A 13,494-nucleotide genomic window follows, 5' to 3' on the forward strand; every position below is an offset into this window, starting at 1 on the left:
TATTATTTTGTTATTTATTTATATCTTTACTAATCATGTGAGTGAGTTGGATTTTTAAAAATTGGTGGGGACTGTGATTAGTATCCAGATGTGTTTTTTCTCGGGCATTCTTTGTCCATGATATTTCATTTCATGTGTTTGTCCATCTTCATGCTCTGTCCCTCCACCCACATTTATGGAATCAAATTAAAGGAAACTATCTCCAGAATTTAAAAAAAGGTGAGATTTCCGTGCAGTCAGTAGCCTGTTATCCACAGGGCCTGTGTTGGCATGGGCTCGCCCTCAGGGAGCCTGGCAGCTGCGCCCAGTAATGAGAGCAGACTTATTCTTGTGTGGTGTGCCCACGGCACTGCCGTCCCAGCTTCTCTCCTGTTCTCTCCTGTTCCTAATCCAAGTCTGTTTCATAAACCCATGGTAAGATGTGGCTTCTCTAGCAATAGTCACCTGGTGGGACAGCATTTTAGTGTTCGTATAACACTCTGAAGTAGAAGAGTAGAAGAGTCTAGTTTGATGCTCACGGCAAACTAAAGAGGGAAATAGTCTTTATCAGTATTCTGCAGATGGAGAAAAGAGCATCCATGAGTTTAAGGAAGTTCAGGGTTAAAAGGTTAAAGTAAGCAGTGAACCCAGGTCTGCTGACTGTTTAAATCCTATGTCCTTCCATTTTCATTGCTTTCCAATCCGATTCACTCAGGCCCAGTAAAATCATATACTGTAATAAGACCTGGAGTAGTAGCCAACCCTATTAATTAGAAATCATAATCATGGAGTCAGAATTTCAAGCAATATTGTACTATTTGACACTGTTTTTAGCTGTTGAAAACTACTTTTTATAATACAAGGATCTAGTTTCCTTTTAGTGATATTGTCCATTCTCCTGGTTATACATCATAAGCATTTTCTATCTAGCTTTAAATTTTTAAAGGTCTTTTTTTCATTTTATATACATATATACTTTGTCGTTAAAGTAGATTTCATGTTGGTTGAAGTCTGTTTTCTTTCACTGCAGCTGGTGTTGAGTAGGCCTAGATTAAGACTCTGAAATTCTTAGAAGAGTGTGATTACCAGTTCCTATCCCATACTTGGTAGGTAGGTGAGTGGTCCCAGGAAGAGTAAAAAGGTTCTATTTTTGTAACCATTATTTTTCTAACCTTCATTCTGCGTAAATGGCACATTTCTGTATTGCGTGGACAAGCCTCAGACCTGTAGTGCTGCTTTGGGGAATATGAGAGGGTGGCCCTGGCCCTCTGTTGCCTCGTGGAGTTGTGTCCGGGCTCCCACGTGAGCTGCCGGTACCTCAGCTCAGCAGATGCAGCCACAGCTGGCTGCTGCCGTTAAGTCCCGCGACTTGCTGAGTGAGAGCTCGCTCAGCACAGCAGCAGATCTGGGCAGGGACCTGCCTTTCAAGATCACATTCAGTGATCAGTCACTAATGAGCCCTGAAAGACTCAAACTCCTATAATATTACTAATAGTAGCTATTTTAAAGTGATTACTGCATGCCAGGTTGTATTTAAGTCTTCATGTTCATTGTAACTTAGCTCTGACAAATTTAAGGATTATTATTCCCATTTTAGAGCCAAGGAAGCTAGTAATCTGTCTAAGGTCATATACCTAATATGTGGAGAGGTCAGGATTTGAACCCAGGGCTGTCTGACCACTAAAATGTGTTCTTAACCCACAGCTTCCATAGGAGGGATGGTGAAATATGTCATGTGTGTATGCTGCCTGTGTTCATAGCAGACATCATCAATTGATTGTGGTATGTGTTTATGCTGAGTCTGATAATCCTTTTCAGCATCGCATCCTTGGCATCTCTAGTCCAACAGCCTTAGAAGGCAAGATAAAACATGTGTGCTATCCTTAACTGCAAATGTGCCTGTATTAACTTTCTCCCAAATTCCAGTGGTGTGTTGAAATTGGGCTGATTTTGTTTTTGGGAAATAATAAATAAGGTAGATAATTGCTGTATTTTATAGGAAGAACAAACATGCAGTATTTTTCTATAGAAGTCTTGATTGAAGTGGAAAACTGAATTTAATACAGGTTAAATTCCATTTTAAATAACAAAATCATCTCCATGTCAAAAAAATGTAAGACAAGTTGATTACTGATTTATGTTTATTTATTTGAAATTTTTCTCAAATGGATATTTGAAATAAAAGAACAAATTTTGACAGCGCTCTTGGAGTTTGTTATCATGAAATTAGATTTTTTTTTTTTTTTTTTTTTTTTTTACAATCAGCAAAAACTGGCTGTGGAGTCTTCATTAAATTTTAATCATAGATCAAAGTACTTATCCTTTAAGAATTGAATTTAAAACGCTGTGTTTCGGTTAAAATTGTGGATATTATTAGGATTACAGCTTTAGTTAGTCAGTCCTTTTTCCTTTCGACCTTACTACTACTTCAGCTGAAGATAGTGTTTTCTTTTTCAAATTCCAAATATGGTCAGATAGTCATTCCAATGTCTCTTTTGACCCCTTGATATAAAGGGGCTCCACCCACTGTGGGATTACTGAAGAGCATCTTTTTTTTTTTAATAAATTTATTTATTTTATTTATTTATTTTTGGCTGCGTTGGGTCTTTGTTGCTGTGCGTGGGCTTTCTCTGGTTGCAGCGAGCGAGGGCTACTCTTTGCGGTGACTTCTCTTGTTGCGGAGCACGGGCTCTAGGCGTGTGGGCTTCAGTTGTTGTGGCACGAGGGCTGCAGTAGAGTGTGATTACCAGTTCCTATCCCATACTTGGTAGGTAGGTGAGTGGTCCCAGGAAGAGTAAAAAGGTTCTATTTTTGTAACCATTATTTTTCTAACCTTCATTCTGCGTAAATGGCACATTTCTGTATTGCGTGGACAAGCCTCAGACCTGTAGTGCTGCTTTGGGGAATATGAGAGGGTGGCCCTGGCCCTCTGTTGCCTCGTGGAGTTGTGTCCGGGCTCCCACGTGAGCTGCCGGTACCTCAGCTCAGCAGATGCAGCCACAGCTGGCTGCTGCCGTTAAGTCCCGCGACTTGCTGAGTGAGAGCTCGCTCAGCACAGCAGCAGATCTGGGCAGGGACCTGCCTTTCAAGATCACATTCAGTGATCAGTCACTAATGAGCCCTGAAAGACTCAAACTCCTATAATATTACTAATAGTAGCTATTTTAAAGTGATTACTGCATGCCAGGTTGTATTTAAGTCTTCATGTTCATTGTAACTTAGCTCTGACAAATTTAAGGATTATTATTCCCATTTTAGAGCCAAGGAAGCTAGTAATCTGTCTAAGGTCATATACCTAATATGTGGAGAGGTCAGGATTTGAACCCAGGGCTGTCTGACCACTAAAATGTGTTCTTAACCCACAGCTTCCATAGGAGGGATGGTGAAATATGTCATGTGTGTATGCTGCCTGTGTTCATAGCAGACATCATCAATTGATTGTGGTATGTGTTTATGCTGAGTCTGATAATCCTTTTCAGCATCGCATCCTTGGCATCTCTAGTCCAACAGCCTTAGAAGGCAAGATAAAACATGTGTGCTATCCTTAACTGCAAATGTGCCTGTATTAACTTTCTCCCAAATTCCAGTGGTGTGTTGAAATTGGGCTGATTTTGTTTTTGGGAAATAATAAATAAGGTAGATAATTGCTGTATTTTATAGGAAGAACAAACATGCAGTATTTTTCTATAGAAGTCTTGATTGAAGTGGAAAACTGAATTTAATACAGGTTAAATTCCATTTTAAATAACAAAATCATCTCCATGTCAAAAAAATGTAAGACAAGTTGATTACTGATTTATGTTTATTTATTTGAAATTTTTCTCAAATGGATATTTGAAATAAAAGAACAAATTTTGACAGCGCTCTTGGAGTTTGTTATCATGAAATTAGATTTTTTTTTTTTTTTTTTTTTTTTTTACAATCAGCAAAAACTGGCTGTGGAGTCTTCATTAAATTTTAATCATAGATCAAAGTACTTATCCTTTAAGAATTGAATTTAAAACGCTGTGTTTCGGTTAAAATTGTGGATATTATTAGGATTACAGCTTTAGTTAGTCAGTCCTTTTTCCTTTCGACCTTACTACTACTTCAGCTGAAGATAGTGTTTTCTTTTTCAAATTCCAAATATGGTCAGATAGTCATTCCAATGTCTCTTTTGACCCCTTGATATAAAGGGGCTCCACCCACTGTGGGATTACTGAAGAGCATCTTTTTTTTTTTAATAAATTTATTTATTTTATTTATTTATTTTTGGCTGCGTTGGGTCTTTGTTGCTGTGCGTGGGCTTTCTCTGGTTGCAGCGAGCGAGGGCTACTCTTTGCGGTGACTTCTCTTGTTGCGGAGCACGGGCTCTAGGCGTGTGGGCTTCAGTTGTTGTGGCACGAGGGCTGCAGTAGCTGTGGCTCGTGGGCTCTAGAGCGCAGGCTCAGTAGTTGTGGCTCATGGGCTTAGTTGCCCCGCAGCATATGGGATCTCCGCAGACCAGGGCTCGAACCCATGTCCCCGGCGATGGCAGGCGGTTTCTTAACCACTGCACCACCAGGGAAACCCCTGAAGAGCATCTTGACACAGGATTTTCAGGGTCAGAGTTTTTGAGCCAAAGACCAGTAATACCTACAATATTAAATTGTCATTCCTGTCTGCTGCTTAGTGTCCACATTTCTAGAAAATGCGTTCTTCATTTTTCTCCTCTGAAATCTGAGACACAAAACTGAGAAATAGAAAATAATTTATGTCAAAATATGTATTCATAGACAGGCCATTCTACCAGCAAAGAGATTACGGTGAGATTTTATCCAAATTCATGTGTAGGGTCATGGAAAATTGCTTATCTTTTGTGTGTATCTTTAAAGTTAAGTAACATTATACTTTGTTACCTATCTCAGTTTGCAGAGAAATGAAAATTTTCCGTATTTATTTTCATAGTGATGTTAGGAGAAGAGAATATATAATAGCTAAAGTTAGATGATCCATTGTTGTGTTAATACGAAACGCTGATTTGAATGTGCTTTTTGGAAAAATGAATGAGATTAAGAGAAATAACTCATTAGTTGTGTTTCTTTAGTCACTCTCCTTGTTCTCAGTAATGCCATTTCTGTTTTTTCTGTTTTTTTCTTTTTTTAAAATTTTATTTATTTTTTTGGCTGCGTTGGGTCTTCGTTGCTGCGCGCGGGCTTTCTCTAGTTGCGGTGAGCGGGGGCTACTCTTTGTTGTGCTTGGGCTTCTCATTGCGGTGGCTTCTCTTGTTGCAGAGCACGAGCTCTAGCCGCATGGGCTTCAGTAGTTGTGGCACACGGGCTCAGTAGTTGTGGCACACGGGCTCTAGAGTGCAGGCTCAGTAGTTGTGGCGCACGGGCTTAGTTGCTCCGTGGCATGTGGGATCTTCCCAGACCAGGGATAGAGCCCATGTCCCCTGCATTGGCAGGCAGATTCTTATGCACTGTGCCACCAGGGAAGTCTCTACCATTTCTGTTTTTTCTTTATTGATAAGGTTCTAGCTACTCATACTTTAAAAACAGAAGATAGTACTTCTCTGTAATACTATGACCACAGACCCCACTAACTCTAACTAATGGTTACTTTGAAGTGCTGGTGGCCAGTTGGAGTTTATAATTTGTTACCAAATTACTATTATCTTTATTTTCATCCTGTATTTTGCCTGTCAGGCAGTCATACTTTCCAAAATTGTAGAGTCAGAACCTTCAGCTGAAGAGTTTGTTTAACTAGAGACAGGAAGAGCCTATTTATCCTTGAAACACATGAGAAATTCATTTATTTTCTTTTGTTTTAAACTTTTAAAAGCCTGGAAGTTATTAAGGGCTGTTTTGGGGTTTGTTTGTTTGATTGATTGGTATTTTTGTTTTGTTTCATTTTTGGATTTTATGACACTCCCGGGTTCTAATGTCTAACCAGTGCTTTTTCTTTGCTTCATGTATAGTGTTCCTTTAGATAAAGAACTAGTTTCTTGCTAATTTTAACATATCTCAATAATCTTGGACCATGGCTTGCATGTCCAGGATTTTTCATGCAGTGTTACCTTAATTAATCTGCATATTCTTGCTGTCTGTTCCAGAGAGTTGCAGTTTGGGATTTGAGGGGTGGTACAGGGTGGGTGGGTAGAAGCGAAGGTGGACTTTTTTAATGTGTTAATATTTTATTGAGGTATAAGTGACACATAACATTATGTTAGTTTTGGGTGTGCGACATAATGATTTGATATTTGTATGTACTGTGAAATAGTCACTACGGTAAGTTAACACCACCTCCTTAACAAAAAATTTTTTTTCTTGAAATGAGAACTTTTTTTTTTTTTGAGGTGAGGACTTTTAAGGTCTCTCTTAGCAACTTTCAAATATGCCGTACACTATTATTAACTGTAGTCACCATACCATACATTATATCCCCATGCTTATTTATTTCATAGCTGGAAGTTTGTGCCTTTTGACCCCCTTCACCCATTTTGCCCACCCCTCCACCTCCTGCCTCTGGCAACCACCAATCTGTTCTCTGTATCTATAAATTTGGAGTTTTATTGTTATTCCACATAAAAGTGAGATCATGGGATACGTCTTTTTCTCACTTATTTCACTTAGCATAATGCCATCAGGGTACCTCCATGTTGTTGCAAATGGCAAGATTTCCTTCCTTTTTATGGCTGAATAATATTCATGTGTATGTATGGTGTGTGTACATACCACATTTTCTTTACCTATTCATCCATCGGAGGACCTTTAGGTTGTTTCCATTTCTTGGCTATCATAAATACTGCTACATTGAACATAAGAGTGCATATATCTTTTTGAGTTAGTGTTTTTTCTTCTTCGGATGAATACCCAGAAGTGGAACTGCTGAATTGTGTGTACTTCTATTTTTAATTTTTTAAGGAACCTCTGTTTTCCACCGCATTTACATTTCCACCTACAGTGCACCAGAGTTCCTTTTTTTCCATATCCTCACCAACACTTCTTATTTTGGAAAACAATGCTTTCTATTGCTGGATAAGCCTGGGTCCAGTCAGGAGAGAGGCACCACATGGTCATTTGAACAGGGGAAGTTTAAAAGAAAAGACTGTAAATATAAGAGGGGCTTGGAACTGAGAGATTGATGAGGTAAAGAGAACTCTATAGAATACAGAATAGCAGAGATAATATGATCTTAATAACCACTAGCCCGAAGGCTGAGTTGGAATACCCAGAGAAGAGGCCCCTTGGGACTGAGGTTCAGACTTTGTTGCAGAGAACCTGGCTGTGGTTCACTGCGTGGCAGAAAAGTCACTGTGGTGCCTCGTTTATGGAAGTAAACAGAAATCCTCCCCCGGAACTTGCTGAGGAAGTATCTTAACAGAGGTGCTCCGCATAAAACCAGCCAACACTGGTGCTGGGGAAGCTGCTGCTTCTACTGGCCTCTCTGCCTGCAAGATCCGGGCACTGGGGAGACTGCATTTGCTGCAGGACTGTACACTGGGGCAGCCACCCGTGGCCCATGCCCTGCCAGAGGAACTGCTGCTGAGCCGGCTCACCAGAGAGCAAAACCCTTCCCTGCTGCCCTCTCTACTGTGTCTCTCCAGTGCCCCGTCTTGACAAAACTTCACATGGTGCAGTTGTCAGAGAAAAAATATTTAAGGACCTAGATCCATTTTTATAGAGAGGACCAAAAGGATGAATTTGGAGCTGAGAGGTAATAGTTAATAACCAACACAACCTGCAAGATCATTCATGACAAAAAACATTTTCCCTTTCCCGTGGACTGATAGTTTGTAAGATGGTTTGGTTTCATTTCTACTAAAATGTCTATAAGAGGCATGTGAATTGTGAGACATGTTGGCTTATTTAACCTCCAGTGAAATATATTAATACTTTGTAATTGGAGCATGTCTGTACTCTTGAGAGGAATCCTTAAGAATCTGTGTCACTATAAAATCTAATATTTGTTTATTATTTTTTCACAAAGCATTGCTTCATTTCGTCATCCTTCTTAGCTATATCCATTAGAATATAAACATTCACGTAATTGTTACACAGGTGATTGGCAGCCACCTGTGAAGACTTTATTCTTGTTCATTTTTGAATATAGCTCTAAAAACTTGTTAACTTATTTGTCTAACATCCATTTTTTAAATTTAAGTATTTCTGATGCTATATAACTAGACTGAAGTTTTATAACATTCTGCTTTAATAGTTCTTATTGATAAACAGAAATAAAATTCATGAGCTGATAAAAAAACTAAACTAAAACCAAGAGAAGTTTATAAAACCAAATATGGATCCCAGCATTAGTAGCCAAACAGAACATGATTTTAATTTCTCAGAGAAGATAAAGATATATGGAAACTGAACACTTAAAATTATTTACAATCAATGACCAGAAATTTCATAGGTAAGGGAGGACCAGCAGAAAGTATCTGTAGGTGAACCCTTATTGTTCTGGTTGTATCCCACGACTCTCCCAGAGAAACAAGGACATAGAATGGATACTGGGCTGAACCAAGGATATTGGTCTACCTTCCAAAAGAGCCCTTCACTGCATCACTCACTTCATCTGGCCCAAGGCCTGATGTCTTGATGTTGGCCCCTTTATAGTCAGTTAATTTATTTAGAATAACTAGTTCATGGGTGGCTTGAGTAGATTTATGCAGAATTGCTCTATAAACCTTCCTTCTCTAAAGAGCTAGACTAAATTCTAGTGAATCTGAACCCCTCTTGTATCATGGCAAAGTGAGACTGTTGTCGTCTACCTGATTTGGCTTGGTCATAGTGGTGAAGCTGTCCTTGAATCAAGTCAAGATTTAGAAGAGGTCCTTTGGTTATGGGTGGCATGGAATAGACTGCACAAAGGTGACTGGAGAGCTGGTCGGCTCAGCCTATTATGTAGTGGTCGTAACTCTTCCTTGGAGAGAGTCTCCATTGTGACCAACAGATCTGCTTGACAGAATTGTTACAGATTACAGTGCATCAGCATAGGTGCTAGCCTGTTCACTGGATTTGAGCAGCATATAGTCTAATGTGGTATGTTCTTTTAAAATAATCTTAGTAATAGCAAAAACATGTTACATAGGGTAATTTTGCTTTTTAAAAGCAAGAGGTAACTATCCCAAGTTCAGTGAATAGTAATTATGAGTGAGCTTAGGATGCGAAACTCATACTTTTTAAAGAAAGTGTGGCCATTAAAAATAAGACTTCAGTGTATAATAAACTGATATAGAAGAAGTTTCTAAAAGAAGATTTCCAAATATAGTTTGAAAAGTGGCAAAATATAAAAAGGTATATATTTACCAAATTGCCTACCCTAATGGGTTACAGCACCCATCTGCATGTTAAGTATGAAATTATATATTAAAGAAAAATGTAGTCTCATTACTATGTATTCGTAACTCTTAAAAATGGCCTCCCAGAGCAGACTAAATAATATAAATGTTCTTCTGCATAAGCTTATGCGCCGGGGGCGGGGGTGGTGGTGGTGGTAGTGAGAGTATCTGTGTGTGTGTGTGTGTGTGTGTGTGTGTGTGTGTGTGTGAGTGTTACTAAATTGAATTTAAATGATATCTTGAATTTTAAAGATTCCTGATTGTAGAAAACAATTTATCATTTTGCAGAAGGACATTGAATTGTTCTTTTAAAGGAATGTTTGGATTAGGTTAAAATGTACTACTTAGATTTTAATACCACATTTTAAACGGTGATGTTGTAGATAATTCTCTTCTGAAGGGGAATTTAATTTTCTGGATATGCATTGTTTGATAATGGTTTTTAAATTGTGTCTCTGGAGGTGCCTCGGGACTATAGTTTAAAATTTACAGCTTTATGACATTTGTCTAAGATGTAACAGGAAAAACATAAAGATCTCATTTGGTGTATACTACAAGTGTATTCTTGTGGTAAAAGAATGAATATTACCTTACATGGAAAAAGCAATAAGTTGAGGATCTTAAATCCTTATGCTGGATTATCTGGACGGGCCCTAATGCAATCATATCTATCCCTATAAGAGAGAGACAGAGGGAATTTTTGAGACAGAAGATGATGAGTCAGTGCGACCATGGAGGCAGAGACAGTAGTGAGGTGGTCACAAGGCAAGGAATGCCTGGAGCCACCACAAGTTTGAGGAAGCAAGGAAAGAATTCTCTCCTAGAACCTTTGGAGGGAGCATGGCTCAGCTGATATGTTGATTCTGGTGCAAAATCAAAACTGATTTTGGACTTCTGACCCCCAGTACTGTAAGAGAAAATTCTTTGTTGTTCACTTAGTGCATGCACTGAGTGTTTGTTTCCCCCTAAAATTGATGTGTTGAGATCTCACCCCAATGTAATGGTATTTGGAGGTGAGACCTTTGGGAGTTAATTAGGTTTAGATGAGGTCATGAGGGTACAGCTCTTATGATGGATTAGTGGTTGTATAAGAAAAGACCAGAGAGCTAGTTATCTTTCTCTCGGTCATGTGAGGATACAACAAGAACGTGACCATCTACAAACCAGGAAGTGGGCCCTCATTAGACAACAGATCTGCTGGCATCTTGATCTTGGACCTCCCAGCCTCCAGAACTGTGAGAAATAAATGTTTATTGTTTAAGTCATCCAGTCTATGGTATTTTGTTACAGCAGCCTGAACTAAAATACTAAGTAATGAAACAAATGTAAAAATAAAATGTAGATATAAGATAAATCAACCATAAGAGAAAATATTTTACAAAGAGAATGACAATTATATTTTAAAAGACAGTATTGTATTTAGTGATAGGAGATAATGAGACAAGCATTTTCCTACACTGCAAGATGGAACAAGATGGAACAAGATTATGGAGCTAAATATTAGAAACTATTTTCAGGGCTTCGCTGGTGGCGCAGTGGTTGAGAATCTGCCTGCCAATGCAGGGGACACGGGTTCGAGCCCTGGCCTGGGAAGATCCCACATGCCACAGAGCAACTAAGCCCGTGAGCCACAACTACTGAGCCTGTGCATCTGGAGCGTGTGCTCTGCAACAAGAGAGGCCGCGATAGTGAGAGGCCCGCGCACCGCGATGAAGAGTGCCCCTGCTTGCCACAACTAGAGAAAACCCTCGCACAGAAACGAAGATCCAACACAGCCAAAAATAAATAATTAATTAATAAAAAAAAAAGAAAAAGAAACTATTTTCAAAGAATGTTTAAGGTAAAAAATATGACTACCACATAATCCTAAGTAAAAACAGGATTGATGTTTTTTTAACGTTATGAACCAAATTTTAAGTATCTAGTTACCTATTCATACAAAAAGAAATGTGAAATAAAAAACAGCCTGTGGAGCAACTTTGCCTTTATTTAATCCTTGCTTTTCCACTTCTTAGCTATGCAGCCTTGGGGAAATCAGTGAAACTTCCTGGGCCTCTGTTTCCGTCTATAAAATGAGCATGATAAAGCAAACTATGCACCTTATAGAGGACTAAATGTATTAATATTTTCTGAGTGCTCAAAACAATGACTATCATATTCTAAGTGTGCAGTATACATTACTTAGGTTTTTGTTTGTGTATAATATGTAATGGAATAAAAAATTTTTAATCTAAGAGAGTTCTTCACCTGATTACTTCAAAAGCCATTTCCTTCTTCCTACACTTGACATATAGATACTGAAGAAAGGTCCACTTCCAGAATGGTAGACCTGCCCCACAGCAAAACAAGCATAACTGGTAGAAACTATTAAAAAATAAAAATTACACATCATCCAAAATGAAAATAAACATAAGCTTTAAATGATACATTAAACAAGATAGACTTAATTGATATTTATAGGATATTCCATCCAAAAACAACAGAATACACTTTCTTCTCAAGTGCTCAAAGAACATTCTCCAGGATAGATCATATCTTGGGTCACAAATAAAGCCATGGTAAATTTAAAACACTTGAACTTGTATCAAGTATCTTTTCCCACCACAATGCTATGAGACTAGAGAATAATTACAGGGAAAAAATCTGTAAAAAATACGAACACGTGGAGGCTAAACAATACACTACTAAATAACCAAGGGATCACTGAAGAAATCAAAGAGGAAATCAAAAAGTACCTAGAAACAAATGACAATGAAAACACGACAACCCAAAACCTATGAGATGCAGCAAAAGCAGTTCTAAGAGGGAAGTTTATAGCAAAACAATCCTACCTCAAGAAATAAGAAACATCTCAAACAACCTAACTTTACACCTAAAGCAATTAAAGAGAGAAGACCAAAAACCTCCAGAGTTAGCAGAAGGAAAGAAATCATAAAGATCAGATCAGAAATAAATGAAAAAGAAGTGAAGGAAGCGATACCAAAGATCAATAAAACTAAAAGCTGGTTTTTTGAGAAGATAAACAAAGTTGATAAAGCATTAGCTAGACTTACCAAGAAAAAAAGGGAGAAGATTCAAAGCAATAGAATTAGAAATGAAAAAGGAGAAGTTAACAACTGACACTGCAGAAATACAAAGGATCATGGGAGATTACTACAAGCAACTCTATGCCAATAAAATGGACAACCTGGAAGAAATGGACAAATTCTTAGAAAAGCACAACCTTCCGAGACTGAACCAGGAAGAAATAGAAAATATCAACAGCCCAATCACAAGCACTGAAATTGAGACAGTGATAAAAAATCTTCCAACAAACAAAAGCCCAGGACCAGATGGCTTCACAGGTGAATTCTATCAAACATTTAGAGAAGAGCTAAGAACTATCCTTCTTAAACTCTTCCAAAATATAGCAGAGGGAGGAACACTCCCAAATTCATTCTGTGAGGCCACCATCACCCTGATACCAAAACCAGACAAAGATGTCACAAAGAAAGAAAACTATAGGCCAATATCACTGATGAACATAGATGCAAAAATCCTCAACAAAATACCAGCAAACAGAATCCAAGAGTACATTAAATGGATCATACACCATGATCAAGTGGGGTTTATCCCAGGAATGCAAGGATTCTTCAGTATATGCAAATCAATCAATGTTATACACCATATTAACAAACTGAAGGATAAAAACCATATGATCATCTCAATAGATGCTTTCGACAAAATTCAACACCCGTTTTATGGTAAAAACCCTCCAGAAAGTGGGCATAGAGGGAACTTACCAAACATAATAAAGGCCATATATGACAAACCCACAGCCAACATCGTTCTCAATGGTGAAAAACTGAAACCACTTGCTCTAAGATCAGGAACAAGACCAGGTTGTCCAGTCTCACGCACTGTCATTCAAGGTAGTTTTGGAAGTTTTAGCCAAAGCAACCAGAGAAGAAAAAGAAACAAAAGGAATCCAGATCGGAAAAGAAGTAAAGCTGTCACTGTTTGCAGATGACATGATACTATACATAGAGAATTCTAAAGATGCCACCAGAAAACTACTAGAGCTAATCAATGAATTTGGTAAAGTAGCAGGATACAAAATTAATGCACAGAAATCCCTTGTATTCCTATACACTAATGATGAAAAATCTGAAAGAGAAATTAAGGAAACACTCCCATTTACTATTGCAACAAAAAGAATAAAATAGCTAGGA

At 38.2% G+C, this 13,494-nt stretch overlaps 1 protein-coding gene across 5 annotated transcripts in view; it reads left to right on the forward strand.

Moving 5' to 3' along the window:
* The window catches only part of RASSF8 (Ras association domain family member 8), a 131,029-nt gene that overhangs the window by 56,637 nt on the left and 60,898 nt on the right, over positions 1-13,494 (forward strand). The window contains exon 1 of one of the 5 annotated variants that reach the window (XM_024129012.3): positions 3,402-3,422. The exons of the other annotated variants lie outside the window; for them this stretch is intronic. The gene's annotated coding sequence lies outside the window, so the exon portion shown is untranslated. Of the gene's footprint in view, positions 1-3,401; positions 3,423-13,494 lie in introns of those variants that run through there. 5 annotated transcript variants of the gene reach the window in all.

The sequence above is a fragment of the Physeter macrocephalus genome, chromosome 6 (assembly GCF_002837175.3).
Source record: "Physeter macrocephalus isolate SW-GA chromosome 6, ASM283717v5, whole genome shotgun sequence".
Classification (NCBI taxonomy): Eukaryota; Metazoa; Chordata; class Mammalia; order Artiodactyla; family Physeteridae; genus Physeter; species Physeter macrocephalus.